Source organism: Dendrobates tinctorius, unplaced genomic scaffold (genome assembly GCF_039654945.1).
Source record: "Dendrobates tinctorius isolate UK_male_01 unplaced genomic scaffold, ASM3965494v1 ptg000116l, whole genome shotgun sequence".
Taxonomy (NCBI): domain Eukaryota; kingdom Metazoa; phylum Chordata; class Amphibia; order Anura; family Dendrobatidae; genus Dendrobates; species Dendrobates tinctorius.
The window spans coordinates 35,936,726-35,956,900 of record NW_027361784.1 but is presented as its reverse complement, the minus strand read 5'-3'; positions in this window follow the sequence as shown (position 1 = coordinate 35,956,900).

Genomic DNA, 20,175 nt, shown 5'->3' with positions numbered 1-20,175 from the left:
ACTAGAAAATGGTTTGAGAGAAAGCACTGGAGACTTCTAAGGTGGCCAGCAATGAGTCCAGACCTGAATCCCATAGAACACCTGTGGAGAGATCTAAAAATGGCAGTTTGGAGAAGGCACCCTTCAAATATCAGGGACCTGGAGCAGTTTGCCAAAGAAGAATGATCTAAAATTCCAGCAGAGCATTGTAAGAAACTCATTGATGGTTACCGGAAGCGGTTGGTCGCAGTTATTTTGGCTAAAGGTTGTGCAACCAAGTATTAGGCTGAGGGTGCCAATACTTTTGTCCGGCCCATTTTTGGAGTTTTGTGTGAAATGATCAATGTTTTGCTTTTTGCTTCATTCTCTTTTGTGTTTTTTCATTTAAGACAAATTAAATGAAGATAATAATACCAAAGAATTTGTGTTTGCAATCATTTTCAGGAAGAAACTGAGTATTATCTGACAGAATTGCAGGGGTGTCAATACTTTTGGCCATGACTGTATATAGATATATGTAAGTTTGGTATCACGCTGTTCATTTTATACCACTTGGAATTTTTTTCCCATTTTTCAGTAGATTTTATGGTCAAATGAACAGTGTTAATCAAAACAAACCCTCATTCGGTTATGTAGACGAAAAAAATCAAATGCTATGTCTCTTGGAAGAAGCTGGGAAAAAAATAAAAGCACAAAAGTATTCTGGTCCTCATGAGATTGATGGGTCGATATAGACTTTTAAGATTGCTGTCTCCACTACAGTCCATGTTCTTTTTTCTCTGAAAAGGCTAAAATTCCCAGGAGCATTTGATGGCCTATAAGTCTCCTTACGCCAACTTGATGCTCTTCACAATGAGAAACTCTGTCCCTTAGATCCCGTCAAAGGCCTCTCACCCAGCCAACCCGACCTCCATTAACTATTTAACTGTTTCCTAACTGTTTTTTTCACTTTACTTCTTTGCAGCCCATAATGGGATTTCAATATTTAGCAATTCTACACTAGTCTACCCTTCTTTGTATCTCTATTATAAGGTCAGTATCTGCCACTCTTTGTGTATCAGCTTCTCTATGTCCTCAATACTGTTCCATCACCCCATACCAGTACCGTTTGAACATTTGGCTCATGTATGATTCATAATAGTCTCCCTCTCATTACTTATACTATGTCAGGAATTCCTTGTATAATACCTTACTTTGAGTTTGGGGATTCATTTTTATGGGATCCTCTTCACTTCTTTTTTATTATGTATATTGTCTATATATAATTGTACAGCACTATTATTTTGTTTTGTTTATTTTCTTGTATATATTCTATTTTTGTATATATTCCTATTGTATCTATTTATACAACTTTATTTTCTCCAATAAGGTTTGATAAAGACCAGGGACATGGTCGAAACGTTACCTTATGGAATAGCTTGCATTTTCTACTGCGGTGAAGCAATTTTCTATATTTGGTGATTGAAACAAATCCTTTTTCTGCAAATTACATGAAATCCTGAGTGCGACCGTTTATCCTCTGGTTCACAATTAGTGGAGTAATTCCAAGTTCAGTCAGCACCTCCTAAGCAAGAGTGCACGTGTTTTCTCCTTTCTACTTTTTATCCTATGTGGCAAGGCTCGTTGAAGGGTCAATATTGATATTTAGGATTGCTACCTCCAATGGGTGGCGCTAGAGTTCCTCTCCTCCTCTTCTCAGAGCAATACAAGAAGTGATATAGAGAATTCTTTGAACCCCCCCTTTAAAGGGTCTGCACCCTTGCTGATGGCACCTCCTCACTCACCCAGGAACAGTGTTATGAATGAGTCACCGAGGAGGAAAAAACAAAAAGCAAGCTAAGCCCAGAAAACCGGAGAGGTTGGTAACTAGCGGATTGCAGACCCCTGATCCTATCCACACAACTAACAGTAGCCGTGGAGCGTGCCTACAGTGGTCCTAGAAAGGGAAAATCTAAACTGCCCCAGAGCAAACCTCAAAGCAATAGACAGCCCCTAACATGTATTGTCGGTGAAACAAGATGAAAACACAAACACAGATAGAATGATAGACTGAGCAAACGATGGGGCCCTCACTAACTAGAAAGGACAGGAAAGAAAAGCTGCTGTCTGCAACCACGCAAAAAACCCTGCCAAAAATTGTCCAACACGTCTGATAGAAAAAGCCCCTGAAGCACTCAGGTACATTCTGAAGACAGAGCAAAAGAGATCAACTGATCAGAGACAAAATGGGGACTCAGCAAAGCCCGAGCCGGGGCTGGCTGAACACATAAACTAAGTAAACCAGACGAAAACTCATATGAACAATAGCAGAGAATACTTAGCTTTAAGAAGGCAGGAACCAAACTGGAAACCAGAAGCCACAGTCAGGAGAAATCACCAGCAAGAAACTAGGGAGTCGGCTGCCTTAAATCCAATCAGAAATTACTGATGTCAAATCACAGTCCTCTTCCTCAGGTGGCCGGTCTCTGCCATTTAGATCAGCTTCATTACCTCCCTTCACCAACAGAGTGAGTCCAGATAGAGAACTCACTATTCCTCTGTCAGCACAGCCAGCTCCATAACCCTCACCAGAAGCCAGAGGCAAACCCAAAAATGAGCTCACAACAGAACAGCCTTGGCCCTAATATGGTTTCCGGAAAAATTGTCATCCAGATAGAATAACCCCTGTAACAAAGGCTTTATGGTCTAAGTTCAGAAATTTACAACACTTAGAGTGCCATGGCAGCCACCTTATTGTCCTAGGCCCACTTCTGGACAACTAGGTCAATGCCACGCTATTACGGTATTTAGTCTGTGTTACATTTATGATTTCATGCCCATAAGCAAATTTTTTTATGACAACCTCTTTGAAATCTGTTTTAAACAAATATCAAATTTCCAAAAAATATATACCGCTTGTAAAGTCTCGCTATGTCGCGAAAATAAGTGTCTTTGTGGCATCTGTAAACTCCACAAGGCGTTTTTTACTTAAAGCTATAAAATAAAGCATTCAGAACTGGGAGTAGAATGTGATGTAGAACCAGACGCTGCTCGACGTGGACCTGATCCCAGTTGTTTAGAAAGATATTCTGGAAGGGAACCAACTCTAAATGAGAACCACACACACAACTGTTCTTTCTTGGCTGCTTTTTCATTTCACTTATTGCTATCGTTTACTGGAACAACGGAAAGAGGCGACTTTCCTAAAACTTTCCAACCCTCACAAACTACAGCTCTGTAGGTACTTTGCTCCAACTGGTCAGAATTACATTTGATCCATAGAGTAAGCAATGCTACAGGGAATCATATTTTTGTAATGTCTTCAACTCACTAAAGAAATCAATTGAGGGAAAAAAAACACAATCTGTTGAATTAGCAGTTGAAGATCTCAAGAAAACAATATAGCCGGAAATCCATCGAGAGATTGCAGACAAGTTGGTGGAATAATAGGGCCATCACGCATTGGCACCAACTAGGAGAAGATTTGCCAGTAGCTCCCCATTTTCACTCCGGAATACTTTATAAAATATTTAAAAAATTACAGGAATTTTCAATCTCCTCTTTAACAAGATAATCATAGGTGGGTTCTTCTCCTTGTAGACCCACCCATGAGTATCTACCTTTTGTTATACTCTTTATGTACTTTTTGTCTTGATAGAAATGTTTTTTGCCTACTGTTCTCAGTTGTCTGAAATCAGTCCAGCGGAGGAAACGACTGAGGGCACCTTGACATGCTAAAATGAATGAGCACCTCCCTCATTATTCCAGTTGGGAAACTACTTTATGACAAGATAATCATGGGCGGGTCTTGCTGTTTTCACACCCACCCAGGAGTATGATCGTTTTTTTTTTTAATCTTTTTTTCTACTAGAGGTTTTTTTTCTCAATTGTTCACAGTTATATGAAATAACTCCAGAAAGGAACACCAGTAGAAGAATATTATTTAGGGCCCCTTGCTTTGCTAAAATTAATAAGTACCTTCTTCATGGCTCAACAGAGGGCAGCAAGGATTAGGCAGAATCTAATTCCAAATTATGAGGCTAAAATAATATATACAATATTACAAAACAAAAGTACTATATTTATTATGCAGTTTTGAAAACTCCTGTCTATCAAGATAATCATAGGATGGACTTCCTACTTGGAGACCAACCCATGAGTATATATGCTTTTTGATAATAGAAGTCTATTTTGTGATCTGTTCACAAAAGTGTTGCATGAAATGCCACCAGCTGAAAGCTCCTGTGACAGAATAATATTAGGGCTCCTTGCCCTTGCAGACAGTATACATTACCTATGTCATGGCAAAAATAGAAGCATTTCTGATGGGTTGATAAGTCCATGTGTTAGAAGGAAATATGTCAAGAGTTTGCAGACATGTTAATTGAAATGAAGAAATAAAAAGACTTCGCACAACCTAGGAGAATTGCTTGTAGCTCCTGATTATCGTACTAGAAAACTAAATAAAAAGATATAATAAATATAAAACATATAAAAAGAATAAAACAGAACTACAACGGGAATTATCGAATAACAAAACTCCCCTCTAACAAGATAATCATAACGGGTATTAATGCTTGGAGACCCACCCAGGAATAGATGAATTTTTGTTAATATAAGCCTCTTTTTTCTACCTTTCACAGTTATTAGAATTAATTTCAGAAGAAGATACCTGCACAAGAACAGTATCTAGCTCCCACTGCCTTGCTAAAATTATAGGGCATCTCCCTCATGGCTCAACGGAAACATTACTAGAAACATAATAACCTGGTACAACCTAAAGAAAATTTGTGTTTAGCTCCCCATTACCAAAATGGAAGAATATATAGAAGATTACAAATCAAAAATACTGCAAGTCCTCTCTAAAAAGATAATCATGGGCGGGTCCCAACGTTTAGAGATCCACCCATGAATATGCTATTTTCAGTTACTAACCCATTTGTAAATTGCTGAAATACTTGCAGAAGTGGGCTCCTGTACAAGAAAATTATTTGGGACCTCTCTCTCCTCGGGATCTAACTTGTTCAAAGCATTGATCACTTCCCTCTTGGGCAATTGGTGCCCAGAAGGAAATATGTTGAAAGTTTGAAAAATGATGAAACTCTAGAAAAACCGGGACTTGTCACAATTTTGTAAGTGACTATTGGATCATTTGGGAGAGTTAGAAAATTTGGCAACAAGCTAACTTAAATGTCATGATTACACCACTCACTGTGTCCTAGGGATGCAATGAATGATGGCTCAGCAGACCCGAAGAACATCAGGGGCGTGCTGGGCTGTCAGTTTTGTGAATGGGAAAGCCCGGTCGCCCAATCAAGGACTGTGTCGTGCGGGGCTATCCTCATAAAAATTAAGGATTGTCCAGCAGTCCAATCAATTGCTTGTTGAGGTTCCTCCAGGTGTCACCATTTCTACCAGTCTTAGCTTTGCTCACTGTTGTGTGTCCCTTGTGCTCTGTGTTCTGCTATTCTGGTCTTTGTTGCCTGACCTTGTAAGGGGGTGAGATATAATGTCCTTCTTGCTTCCCTTCCTCTAATTGCCTTTGATTTGTTAACATATTGTACTTATGTTACATATTGCTAATATTGATAATGTATATGTTGAATGCTTGCGGTACTGCTACATATGAAGATGTATTACCGCTCACTTTACTGGTACTGACACATTTGTATATGTGTTACCATCCTCTTGAGATTGCATTTCTTAATGTTATACTGTATATATTGTAAAGTAATGTACAGTGATATTTATGTACAGTTTAGGGTAAGTCAGTGCATCCTTTTTTGGGGGACATTAGAGGAGGGCACTTTAGTGGATAGTTCTTATACATATGGTAAGTGTAGTTCTGCTGTGGGCCACTAGATGGGGGCATACTAGTGGGCCTTATAGGCATAGCTGATAGGAAGTTTATACAGGGTTAACTGTAGGAGGGGCTGCCGGGTAGTAAGAGAGAAGTTTTTAGGAAGTTAAGTCAGACGGGGCCAGGGTGCCCTAGTACCCAAAGGGCTATAGGCCCAGACAGCTTGGCAGCCACGCAACGTTAAAGTGCTGCAGCCCACGTTACTCACGGCCACTGTGTGTCATAGCAGTGGGCCAGTGCAGAAAAGGAAAGATGTGGCGACTTATTGCCTGGGCAGATGCTTTTAGGGCAGGAGTCGGTTGGACTGAGGAGATGAAGGAAGTTGGAGCTTAAACGAGATCAGTACAGATGGGCTGGATGCTTTACCAGAGGCAACCAAACCTGGTGACTGATGATTTCTAGTCTGGGGTGGAACAGGCAGAAGGAATTTTCATCATGGTGAGGTCAGGCCAGGAAAGAACTGGGGAGCAGTCTAGGACGGTTCGGTCCGGGCATGTACTACACAGAAGTGACAGCCAGAAAGGGAAAGATAAGGAACCAAGTGAATATCATGATGTGCCAACTGTGGATGTAACGTGTGAAGTATTTAGTAGAGAAAATGTTAAAGTTAACTTGGACTGTGTCTCCATTGCTGGGGGTCACCTGGGATAGGGACCGTCGTCACCTGGGAAGTACCCAGAGGAAGCTGAATTTGGAGATGCAGGTACGCTGAAGAGAAGAATACAGTTTTCTGTAGGGGAAGGACTGGACATAGGTGTTGCAGGGTGGCTCAGCCTCCGACTTGGAGGCCGGGGTGGCTCAGCCTCCGATTTGGAAGCCAGGGTGGCTCAAGTAATTCAGGTCACGACTACAGTCTTATCCTTCCCTTACAATCTTACACTTTGGCTTTTGACTATTCCTTTGTATTTCCCATTTGCTTTTGACATACTCTGTTCTTTGTTGCCTTACCTCGGACATTGCCATTTGACAATTCGTTTGTCTTGCCCCTTTGCCTTTTATGTACTCTGATCTTTGTTGCCTAACCTCGGACTTTACTATTTGACTATTCAGTTATCTTTCCCCTTTGCCATTGTTGTACACTCCTGGTATTTTACCCCGGGGCTCCTTGAGTGCCCTGTCTCACTGCTTGTCTGGAGAAGTGACTAGCCAGTGTCACAATAGAATTTTCCAATAACAATGCGTCAACACATAATTGTAAATTGAACCAATATGACATTTCATTTGAACTGGCCTCCTGCAAACCATAAATACAAATTTGGATTTTCATTTCTTGATCTAAATTTAAGTTTTCACAGTTTGATATTATGATACGACTGGATGGAATAAAAAATAACGTAAGACCATAAATTAGTCCTATGTCCTAACTTGCCCAACTCCTGGTCTTAAAATTTTTGCAATCTTTGAAGAACATAATTTTTTGCACCTGATTTAGAGACGTTTCTCATCTCCGTTAGCAGAGACACTTCCAACTTGCTCATCTTGCTGTGCAGACTCCAAATCTCTGCTGCCAATAGTTAGAAGTGTGCGGTGCCAGATGATAAATAGCCCTGAGCTCAGTCCAGACATCTGTATTATTCACTTCTCTATGGAATGTTAAACTTTCTTACTTTTTGGAAAAAAAATAGTTTTAGGAAAAAAAAAAGAAAAAATTGGAATATAAAATAGAACAATTGAATGGGATTTTAGAATTCTACGTTTTACACAATGCTACTTTTTTCATATCAATTTAGAATATTTTGCACTGATGTTAGGGGGGAATACAAAAAGCCAGTAAAATCCACATGTCAACATTACGATCTTAGACCATCCACGATGTGCCATCCTGATCAGATCATGTATTGGGGCTTATTCCCACTTCCAATATGAGACTACTCCATGTACATTATATTGCGTAGAGTTCCTAGTTTTTAGACTTCAGAGCATCTTTTATCTAAGATTGCTCTCAATGGAGAGAAATTGGTCATGACAACTGTGAAAAGTTTGGCCTACTTAAAGGCGTTGTCTTTAAAAATAAACCGAGCAGATTTTGTAATAAAAACAGCGCCACACCTGCCTACAGGCTGTGAGTGGTAGTGCATCTCATTCCTATTCATTTCAGCAGGGCTGATCTGCAACATAAAAAACAACTCAGTAGTAGAAGTGTTGTTTTTCTAATCATGGACCAGGCCATTAGGACTTATCTTAAGAGGGGTTGTACAAAAGTTTTCTTTACTTTTAAAAAAGGGAAGAAAGAGGCCTACCTATCAGATATTTGCGGTTCTTACACATAGCTCACTGTGTCTCCTGCTAGTCTCTTTCCTTCCTTTTCTGGTGGGGGACATTGTGTGACCACTGCAGCCGATTACCGACCATTGATTGGGTAACGCAATGAGATTTCATCTGTGAAGACAGAAACAGTCTCCTGGCTCTCCCTTCTATCTCAGTTGGAATGTCACCACTGCCACCAATCAGTCTATGAGGATTGGCCGCAACTACAGTCACATGATGTCATCAGTCAAATGAGGAAGTGAGGAGACCAGTGGGAGATAATAGCAGCGGTGCAGAAACATGACACAGGTCCATCTATTATTTTAAGACCACCGTGGACCATTTATAAAAAAAAAAAAAGAGTGGACAACTCCGTTAAGGTCAAATCAAATCCAGTGCAAAGTTGGCGGTCTAAGATATAAGGCTAGAAGTGTTGCCCAGGTTGTGTTCGTACGTACAGAAGGTGCTGTTGAGAGTCATCTTGTGGCATGTACAGTTGTGCTCAAAAGTTTACATACCCCGGTAGAATTTTTGCTTTCTTGGCCTTTTTTCAGAGAATATGAATGATAACACCAAAACTTTTTCTCCACTCATGGTTACTAGTTGGGTGAAGCCATTTATTGTCAAATTACTGTGATTTCTCTTTTTAATTCATAATGACAACCCAAAACATTCAAATGACCCTGATCAAAAGTTCACACACCCTGGTGATTTAGACCTGATAACATGCACAGAAGTTGACACAAATGGGTTTGAATGGCTACTAAAGGTAACATCCTCACCTGTGACCTGTTTGCTTGTAATTAATGTGTGTGTGCATAAAAGCTGAGTTTCTGGGATCCAGACAGACTCTTGCATCTTTCATCCAGCCACTGATGCTTCTGGATTGTGAGTCATTGGGAAAGTAAAAAAAAATGTCAATGGATCAACAGGAAAAGGTAGTTGAACTGTATAAAACAGGAAAGGGATACAAAAGATATCCAAGGAATTGATAATTCCAGTCAGCAGCATTCAAACTTAACAAATGGAAAATAAGGGGTTCTGTAAGAACAAAACCACGGTCAGGTAGACCAACAAAAATTTAATCTACAACTGCCAGGAAAATTGTTCGGGATGCAAAGAAAAACCCACAAATAACATCAGCTGAAATACTGGACTCTCTGAAAACTAGCGGTGTGGTTGTTTCAAGATGCACAATAAGGAAGCACTTGAAGAAAAATGGGCTACATTGTCGATTCACCAGAAGAAAGCCATTACTGCGCAAATGCCATAAAGTATCTCGCCTACAAAATGCGAAACAGCACAGAAACAAGCCTCAAAACTTCTGGAACAAGATAATTTGAAGTGATGAGACCAAAATTGAACTTTTTGGCCACAACCATAAACGTTACATTTGAAGAGAGGTCAACAAGGCCTATGATGAAAGGAACACCATTCCTACTGTAAAGTACGGAGGTGGATCGCTGATGTTTTGGGGATACATGAGCAACAAAGGCACAGGAAACTTGGTCAAACTTGAGGGAAAGATTAATTCAGCATGTTATCAGCAAATACTGAAGGTAAATTTGCAGTTATCAGCCCGGAAGCTGCGCATGGGACGTACTTGGACATTCCAACATGGCAACGATCCAAAACACAAGGCCAATTCGACCTGTCATTGGCTACAGCAGAACAAAGTGAAGGTTCTGGAGTGGCCATCTCTGGGGAGATCTCAAGCACACAGTTCATGCTAGACAGCCCAGAAATTTACAGGAACTGGCGGCTTGTTGCCAAGAAGAATGGGCAGCTTTACCATCTGAGAAAATAAAGAACCTCACCCACAACTACCACAAAAGACTTCAAGCTATCATTGATGTTAGAGGTGGCAATACACGGTATTAAGAAATGGGGTATGTGAACTTTTGATCAGGGTCATTTGGATGTTTTGGGTTGTTATTATGATTTAAAAAGAGAAAACACAGTAGTTTGACACTAAATGGTGTCACCCAACCACTAACCATGAGTGGAGAAAAGGTTTTGGTGTTATCATTCATATTCTCTGAAAAAAAAGGCCAAGAAAGCAAAAATTCTGCCAGGGTATGTAAACTTTTGAGCACAAGTGTAGGGTCAGAATTGATGACTGGGGGGGGGGATCCGTCAGGGCACCCAGCATGGCCATCCTTGTGTCGATAGTTTCCTGACAATACAGAAGGATCCAATAATGTTCTTGAAACCTTACCTGCAATACACTGCGAAAAGAACAAACTGCACGAGTGAGAAGAAGAGAACGTTCCCCAGGTGTCCCGCCTCAGTGATGTAGAACAGGTGCTGTGCAGCGCAGACACTTCCTGTCTTGCACCGCTTTCTGCAACTTCTAGATTTCATCGAAGATACGTGACCTGGAAACGAATAGAGAAGAGCACTGTGTATTTCACATCATACGAGATCACACGATGAAGAGAAACAGATCAGTAATCAGGACACAAGTAAAAGATGAAGACTGCAAACAGTCTAAATATAACTGTGCCATGCAGTGGTCAGATAATACTGCCCTCTAGTACTATGTAGTGTCCAAAGAATACCGCCATATAGTACCAGTGTCCAAACAATGCTATCAGAGTGTCATGCACAGTGGGGAAAATAAGTATTTGATACACTGCTGATTTTGCATGTTTTCCCACCTACAAAGAATGGAGAGGTCTGTAATTTTTATCGTAGGTACACTGCACCTGTGAGAGACAGAAAATCACATTGTAAATAAGTATTTGATCACCGACCAACCAGCAAGAATTCTGTCTCTCACAGACCTTAGTTTTTCATTAAGAAGTCCTCCTACTCTGCACTCATTACCTGCATTAATTGCACCTGTTTTGAACTCGTTACCTGTATAAAAAACACCTGTCCACACACTGAATCACACTTCGACCTTTCGACCATGGCCAAGACCAAAGAGCTGTCTAAGGACACCAGGGACAAAACTGTAGGCCTGCACAAGGCTGGGATGGGTTACAGAACAATAGGCAAGCAGCTTGGTGAGAAGGCAACAACTGTTGGCGCAATTATTAGAAAATGGAAGAAACACAAGATGACTGTCAATCTTCCTCGGACTGGGGCTCCTTGCAAAATCTTGTCTCATGAGGTAAGGATGATTCTGAGAAAGGTCAGGAATCAGCCCATGGGAGGACTTAGTCAATGACATGAAAAGAACTGGGACCAGACTCCAACATTACCATTAGTAACACACTATGCCATCATGGATTTAAATCCTGTAGGGCATGCAAGGTCCCCCTGCTCAGGCCAGCACATGTCCAGGCCCATTTGAAGTTCACCAATGACCATCTGGATGATCCAAAGGAAGCATAAGAGAAGGTCATGTGGTCAGATGAGACCAAAATAGAAAGTTTTGGTATCAACTCCACTCGCCGTGTTTGAAGGAAGAAGAAAGATGAGTACAATTCCAAGAACACTATCCCAACCAGGAAGCATGGTGGGGGAAACATGGTGGGGGAAACATCATACTTTGGGGGTGCTTTTCTGCAAAGGGGACACAACGGCTTCACTGTATTGAAGGAAGGATGGATGGGGCCATGTATTGAGAGATTTTGGCCAAAAACCTCCTTCCTTCAGTAAAAGTGTTGAAGATGGGTCATAGCTGCTTCCAGCAATTTCAGCATGCTTCCAGCTATTCCTCTAGTTATGTCCTTAGGTCTCGCATGCGTGCGTTCCCGCCCTCTTAAAGGGCCAGCAGGTGCACTTGCTATTTCCTCCCCAACCAATGGCTATGAAACACTATGTATATATTGCTTCCTCCCCAGTAAGGAGGTGCCTGAGCAACCTTCCTGTTTCAGTCTATGTTGCGTAAGGTCACATACCAGTGTAAGCCCTGCTTGCTGTACACTAAGTAGAAATCCTGCCTGTCGTACTCCAAGTACAAATCCTGCCTGTTGTACTCCAAGTACAAATCCTGCCTGTTGTACTCCAAGTACAAATCCTGCCTGTTGTACTCCAAGTACAAATCCTGCCTGTAGTACTCCAAGTACAAATCCTGCCTGTCGTACTCCAAGTACAAATCCTGCCTGTTGTACTCCAAGTACAAATCCTGCCTGTCGTACTCCAAGTACAAATCCTGCCTGTCGAACTCCAAGTACAAATCCTGCTTGCTGCACTCTGAAGCAAATCCTGCCTGTTGTACTCCAAGTACAAATCCTGCCTGTTGTACTCCAAGTACAAATCCTGCCTGTAGTACTCCAAGTACAAATCCTGCCTGTTGTACTCCAAGTACAAATCCTGCCTGTTGTACTCCAAGTACAAATCCTGCCTGTTGTACTCCAAGTACAAATCCTGCCTGTCGTACTCCAAGTACAAATCCTGCCTGTCGAACTCCAAGTACAAATCCTGCTTGCTGCACTCTGAAGCAAATCCTGCCTGTTGTAATCCAAGTACAAATCCTGCTTGCTGATACAAACTTGGTCAGCTGCACTCTGATGCAAGTTCTTCCTGCTGCTCCATCCAGTTTGTCCTTCGGGTCCAGCTGCTGCGTGACCATTGGTCTGTCCTCGAGGGGCACCAAGTCTAACCTCACCATCAGAGGCTTTAGTAAATAGTCAGGTGATCGCTTAGTCACGCCCCTCCAGGCTGTCCGCGGTCCGTGGCACAGTGGTTCCAAAAACCACGATCGTGACAGTAGCTAGGTCATCCAGCATGGCATAGACCCAAAACACATAGCCAGGGCAACTAAAGCCTCTTTCACACATGAGTTTTTTGACATCAGTCGCAATCCGTCGAATTTTGAAAAAAACGGATCCAGCGACTGATGCCACTAGATCCTTTTTTTCTCATCTACTTGTATTAGCGACGGATGGCCGCACGTTTCATCCGTCGTTCGCTGAATCTGTCGAAAATTGTTTGTCCATCGGCCGGAGACGACGAACAAAGTATCGTTTTTTGTCTACATCGAAAAATCGGACAGCGACGGATCTGTCACCATCTGTCGTTTGCTAGAATGGAAGCCTATGGGTGTTGGATCAGACGTAATCTGTCGAATGACGGAATCTGGCAACGGACTCCGTTTTTTTAGCTGAGCGTGCTCCAATTTATTATTACCTGTACTCCCTGCCCAACCTGTACTTCCTGACCACTACCACCAGTCTCCTTCCACACCCATCATCATGCTCCAAATACAACCCTCTTCTCCACCCACCACCTCTTCTGTCTCCCAATCCCTCCACTCCACCCCTCAAACCTTATCAAATCCCATCCCTACTTCCATTTTTTTTCCACCCATCCTCTTGGTTTCTCCACCCCTTCACCTTTACCTTCCCATCCGTCACCACAACAATCCGCTCTCCATACTCCCACTATCGAAGTGGTCTGATCTGTCAGCCCCTCCAGTACTATCTCCACCCCAAACTATCTTAATTTCTAATATTTAATAAATACATTTTTTTTTTTTTTTTAGAAAACGCTTTATTGTCTTTCATTTATTTAATGATAAGGTCCAATACTTGGGGTAACAAGGTAGAAAACTTTGGGTAACAGGGTCCAATACTTGGGGTAACAAGGTCCAATACTTGGGGTAACAAGGTAGAAAACTTTGGGTAACAGGGTCCAATACTTGGGGAACAAGGTCCAATACTTGGGGTAACAAGGTAGAAAACTTTTGGTAACAGGGTCCAATACTTGGGGTAACAAGGTCCAATACTTGGGGTAACAAGGTAGAAAACTTTGGGTAACAGGGTCCAATACTTGGGGTAACAAGGTCCAATACCTGGGGTAACAAGGTCCAATACTTGGGGTAATAAGGTCCAATACTTGGGGTAACAAGGTCCAATACTTGGGGTAACAAGGTAGAAAACTTTTGGTAACAGGGTCCAATACTTGGGGTAACAAGGTCCAATACTTGGGGTAACAAGGTAGAAAACTTTGGGTAACAGGGTCCAATACTTGGGGAACAAGGTCCAATACTTGGGGTAACAAGGTAGAAAACTTTTGGTAACAGGGTCCAATACTTGGGGTAACAAGGTCCAATACTTGGGGTAACAAGGTAGAAAACTTTGGGTAACAGGGTCCAATACTTGGGGTAACAAGGTCCAATACCTGGGGTAACAAGGTCCAATACTTGGGGTAATAAGGTCCAATACTTGGGGAACAAGGTCCAATACTTGGGGTAACAAGGTAGAAAACTTTTGGTAACAGGGTCCAATACTTGGGGTAACAAGGTCCAATACTTGGGGTAACAAGGTAGAAAACTTTGGGTAACAGGGTCCAATACTTGGGGTAACAAGGTCCAATACTTGGGGTAACAAGGTCCAATACTTGGGGTAATAAGGTCCAATACTTGGGGTAACAAGGTCCAATACTTGGGGAAATAAGGTCCAATACTTGGGGTAACAAGGTAGAAAACTTTGGGTAACAGGGTCCAATACTTGGGGAACAAGGTCCAATACTTGGGGTAACAAGGTCCAATACTTGGGGTAACAAGGTAGAAAACTTTGGGTAACAGGGTCCAATACTTGGGGTAACAAGGTCCAATACTTGGGGTAACAAGGTCCAATACTTGGGGTAACAAGGTCCAATACTTGGGGTAACAAGGTAGAAAACTTTGGTTAAAATAGAAAAAATTCATGGTTTAAAAAACGGATCTGTCGAAAAATGGAAGAAACGGATGAAAAAACTGATGCAACGGATCCGTCTTTTCACGGGATCCGCTATTCGGATCCATCGAAAAAACGGATTCATCGCATCAGTTTTTCACAATCTGCAACGGATCCGTCGAGCCAACGGATTGTGACTGACGGCAAAAAACTGGTGTGTGAAAGGGGCCTAAGGAGTGGATCCATAAGAAGCATTTCAAGGTCCTGGAGTGGCCTGGCCAGTCTCCAGACCTGAACCCAATAGAAAATCTTTGGAGGGAGATGAAACTCAATGTCGCCCAGCGACAGCCCCAAAACCTGAAAGTTCTGGAGAAGATCTGTATGGAGGAGGGGGCCAAAATCCCTGCTGCAGTGTGTGCAAACCTGGTCAAGAACTACAGGAAACGTCTGACCTCTGTAATTGCAAACAAAGGTTTCTGTGTCAAATATTAAGTTCTGTTTTTCCATTGTATCAAATACTTATTTCATGCGATAAAATGCAAATTAATTATGTAAAAATTGGTTTTTTTTAAGATTCTGTCTGTCACAGGTGAAGTGTACCTACGATAAAAATTACAGACCTCTCCATTCTTTGTAGGTGGGAAAACTTGCAAAATCGGCAGAGTATCAAATACTTATTTTCCCCACTGTGTACTTCTATGTGTTGGTCAATTTATACCAACACAAAATGTGCTGTTAATGGCACTATGCCGTACGTAAACAAATGTTAAAACCATACATTGGCCATATACAGCTGCATGTAAAAGTTTGGGCACTCCTAATCAAAATTACTGTTATTGTGAACAGCTAAGGCCTCTTTCACACTTCAGTTTTTTTGCATCAGTTCAAATCCGCCAAAAAGTCAGAGAAGCGGATCCGTTCTCAACTGATGTGAACGGATGGCACAGGATCCGTTTTTGGACGGATCCTGAAAATGAGGAAATAAAGGAATGAGAGAGAGAGAGAGAGAAAGAATTTTTTTCTTGTTTTGTCCGGCACCCAGAAAGAAATTTGGGTTAAATCAGTGTCTGGAGGATCCGCCAGAGAAAAAAACGTTGCAAGCTATGTTTTGAATTCTTTGCGGATGCTGACGGACAGCAACTTTGGGCGGATCCTCAAAAAAAACGGATGCAACGGACAGCAATCCGTCACAATCCGCCATTAATGCAAGTCAATGGGGGAAAAAAACGGATCCTCAAAAGAAAATTGAGGATCCGTTTTTTTCAAAACCTGGCGGATTGTGACTGATTGTAAAAAACGGAAGTGTGAAAGAGGCCTAAGCTAGTTCAAGATGAAATAATCTCTAAAGTCAAATATGACACATTCTCTTTGCATTTTAGGCAAATATATATATATATTTTTTTTTTTTCCATCTTTTACATTTTAAAAATTACAAAAAGGAAAAAGGGTTGCTGCAAAAGTTTGGACATCCTTGGATATTTTTGTTCTCAGAAAACTTTGACCAAGTTTTCAGACATTAATTAGGGGTGTGGCTTGTTCACTATCATTGTTAGGAAAGGCCGGGTGATGAAAATTTCCCAACTAAAACCCCATCCTCCTCTAACCTTGTGCCAAAATACAGCAGCCATAGGTTCTTCTAAGCAGCTGCCTAGCACTAAGAAAATGAAAATGGTGGAGGCCCACAAAGCAGGAGCAGTCTATAAGAATATAGCAAAGCGTTTTCAAGTTGCCCTTTCCTCAGTTTGAAATGTAATTAAGAAATGGCAGTTATCAGGAATAGTGGAGGTCAAGATAAGGTCTGGAAGACCAAGCAAAATTTCAGTGAGAACTGCTTATAGGATTGCTAGAGAGACAAATCAGAATCCTTGCTTGACTACTAAAGACCTTCAGAAAATTTAGCCGACTCTGGAGTGTGGTTCATTGTTCTACTGTTCAGAGACACCTGCACAAATATGGTGTACATGGAGGAGTCATCAGAAGAAATTCTCTCCTGTGTCCTCTCCATAGAATGCAGTGTCAGAAGTATGCACAGTAACATCTAAACAAGCCTGATGCATTTTGGAAGCAAGTCTGTTATGAATGGGTCACCAAGGAGGATGGCAGGAACAGGCTAAGCCACCAGAGAAGTTGGTAACTAAGCGGATTGCAGACCCCTGATCCTACCAACACAACTAGCAGTAGCCGTGGAGCGTTCCTACGATGCCCTAGACGCTTCGTCACAGCCGGAGAACTAACTAAGCCTGAAGTCAGAATAGTGAAATCTAAACTGCCCCGGAGCAGATCCCCAAAGGAATAGACAGCCCCCAAACATATATTGTCGTTGAATCAAGATGTGACACAAACACAGGCAGAAAACACACTGAGCAAATGGTGGGGCCCAAGCTGTCTAGACAGGACAGGACAGAAAAGATACTGTCTGCAATCACGCACAAAACCCTAGAAAAATCCAACACTTCTGTTATACAAAAAAGCCTGAGGCCACACGACCTCACCCCCGCTAGATCAGCACTCTGGTATAAACTGGAAGCAAAGCAAAAGATACTAACATAACAGGGGACTGAATAAACTGAAACGAACTGTAACATATAGAGCCTGGCCCAGCGCTGCCCCAGCAGGGAGTACGCTGAACCCTAGCAACAAAGCAAAAAGCAAAAAAAAGGCACAACCAAATTTGATGCAAAGGATTAGCAAAAGAATCACTTAACTGAACCATGCAGATCAGGCAGGGGACAAAACAACTCCAAATGCACAAGGAGGAAAATCACCAGCAACCTTCAAGAGCAGCCAGCTCAATTATATGCTCCCAGACAGTAATCCCAGGTTCCCAATTATCATCGTCAGGTGGGGAACTTCCATCAACCTGGCCAGCTCCACTACTCTCAGTAACCACCAGAGGGAGCAGAGGGACCTGCGGCTCAGAGATCCGAGCAAGGGAATTCACAACACAAGTCCTGTGGACCGATGAGGTTAGAATAGAACTCTTTCGCCACAATAATCAAAGGTATGTGTGGAGAAAAAATGGCACAGAAACATCTCACCAACCATTAAACATCTCACCAACCATTAAGCATGGGGTGGATCCAGGGCTTTTTTTGTAAAAAAAATATTTGCCGGTATGCATTTCTGATTAATTTCTCATTATTCAGTACTGTAGTCTGTACGCTAATTTCAATCAAAAACTATATAATTCAGATTGCAAAAGAAAAATAAAAAATGACTAATACTGTATAAAAAAAAATTTCACTTGCAAAATATGGTTTTCGTATTGCTTAACCGATTTGCCTAGGCTGTATTCTATAAGAAACGCCAAATTATTTTATCCATCTAAGACAAGTTTCACGAAACAAAACTGAATGAACTCGTACAAAATTTCATAAAACACTAATATAAACGATGATTTAAACGAATGAAACCAAAACAGACCGGCCCCCGATCAGTGGTATACAGCCCCCCATCAGTGGTATATAGCCCCCCATCACAGGTTACAGCCCCCCATGCTGCCGCACACCTTAAAATAATGAACCATTCATTCTTACCCTCCGCCACCGCTGCCAGTCCCTGCTTCTTCTGGCAGCGGTGGCGGAGGGTAAGAATGAATGGTTCATTATTTTAAGGTGTGCAGCAGCACCTTTAGATTGTCCGGTACGCCGTACCGTCGCAAAAAAAGCACTGGGTGGATCAATCATGCTTTGGGGTTGTGTTGCAGCCAATGGCAAGGAGAACATTTCACGGGTAGAGGGAAGAATGGATGAAAATCCCTCAAACAAGAATTGAAAGGCTCTTGTCTGGCTACAAAAAGAGTTTACAAGCTGTGATGCTTTCAAAAGGGGGCGCTACTAGGTACTAACCATGCAGGGTGCCCAAACTTTTGCATCAGCCCATTTTCCTTTTTTTAATTTTTAAAATGTAAAAGATGAAAAAATATATATTTGTTGCCTTAAATGCAAAGGAAATGTGTCATCTGTAACTTTAGGCCTGTTAGAGATCATTTCATCTTCAACTCGCTTAATTGTTCACAATTAGGCTAGTTTCACACTAGCGCACACTGCGCACGGCCGCCGCTAAGCCCCGCCCCCTGCCGTGCCTCCGCTGGTAGCTCCGCCTGCCGGTGCATGACGCTGCATGCGTCCTGCGTCCCCTATCTTTATCACTGGGGGCGCAGGCCGTGCGCATGCGTCCTTTTGACGGTGCGCCGAGCGCAACCAAAATGCAGCAGGTTGCGTTTGGCGCAGGTCGGCGCACCGTCAAAAGGACGCATGCGCCGCCAAACGCATACTGCGCACGGGCTGCGCCCCCAGTGATAAAGATAGGGGACACAGGATGCATGCAGCATCTTGCGCCGGTAGGCGGAGCTACCGGCGGAGGCGTGGCAGGGGGTGGGGCTTAGCGGCGGCCGTGCGCAGGCCGTCGCTGCGCTCAAAAGCGCTAGTGTGAAACTAGCCTTACAGTAATTTTCACACGCCACTGTAATACTACCAATCAGTGGCTTTGTTATAGCGCCAAACTGTGGACAAAGAGTACATGCATATAGTGACCAAATAGTTGCACCACATACAGTGGCCAAATAATACTTCTATATAGTGGACAAATATTTGCACTATACTGTACAATAATCAAATTTAAAAGCCATAGATTGGCCACATAACGCTGCCATACAGTGCCAACATCATAGCTCCATATGATGAGATGTGGTACAATCTTAGAGTGGTCAAAGAATGCTGTCGTTCAATGCACAAATAATAGCAGCGTACAGCACCCACGTGTTAAAACTAGAGATCCAGCAGCGAACCGACTCCTGTGTACCGGCATCTCTGGCTTTGCACAACGTCATCGTCGCGGCATAACTGACACACAACATTGCACCTGCCCGGCTACTCGGAAGAAGAGCTGCAGATATGGCCAGGAGGGAATAGGTTGTCAGAGCTCCCGTCTAGCAGATACTGTCGTGGCCGCTGGACCAGGGTCCTGCAAATTGGTTCACTCATCTCTAGTTAAAACCATCCATTGCCCATATAATATTACTATACAGTGCCCAAGTTATAATATCAAACTGTGAACCATGATACATGCACATCATACCTACATCTATTTCCAAATAACAGTGGCCAAATAATATTACAATATTGTACCAAAATGGTGCCATCACAAATCACCCAAATAATACCCCCATATGCAGTGCCAAAATAATCGCCATACAATGCCCAAACGGACACCAGTTCTGACACATCAAGGACCAGGGGTGTGAGATGTTACAAATCTATTAGTTTCTAGCAGCTGTATAAGGGTCCTCCTCACCAAACTAGGGGTCCTCCACACTGAACTAGGGGTCCTCCGCACCGAACTAGGGGTCCTCCGAATTAGTGGTCCTCCGCACCGAACTAGGGGTCCACCGAACTAGGGATCCTCTGCACCGAACTAGAGGTCCTCCGCACCGAACTAGGGGTCCACCGAACTAGGGGTCCTCCGCACCGAACTAGGGGTCCTTCGCACCGAACTAGGGGTCCTCCGCACCGAACTAGGGGTCCTCCGCACCAAAGT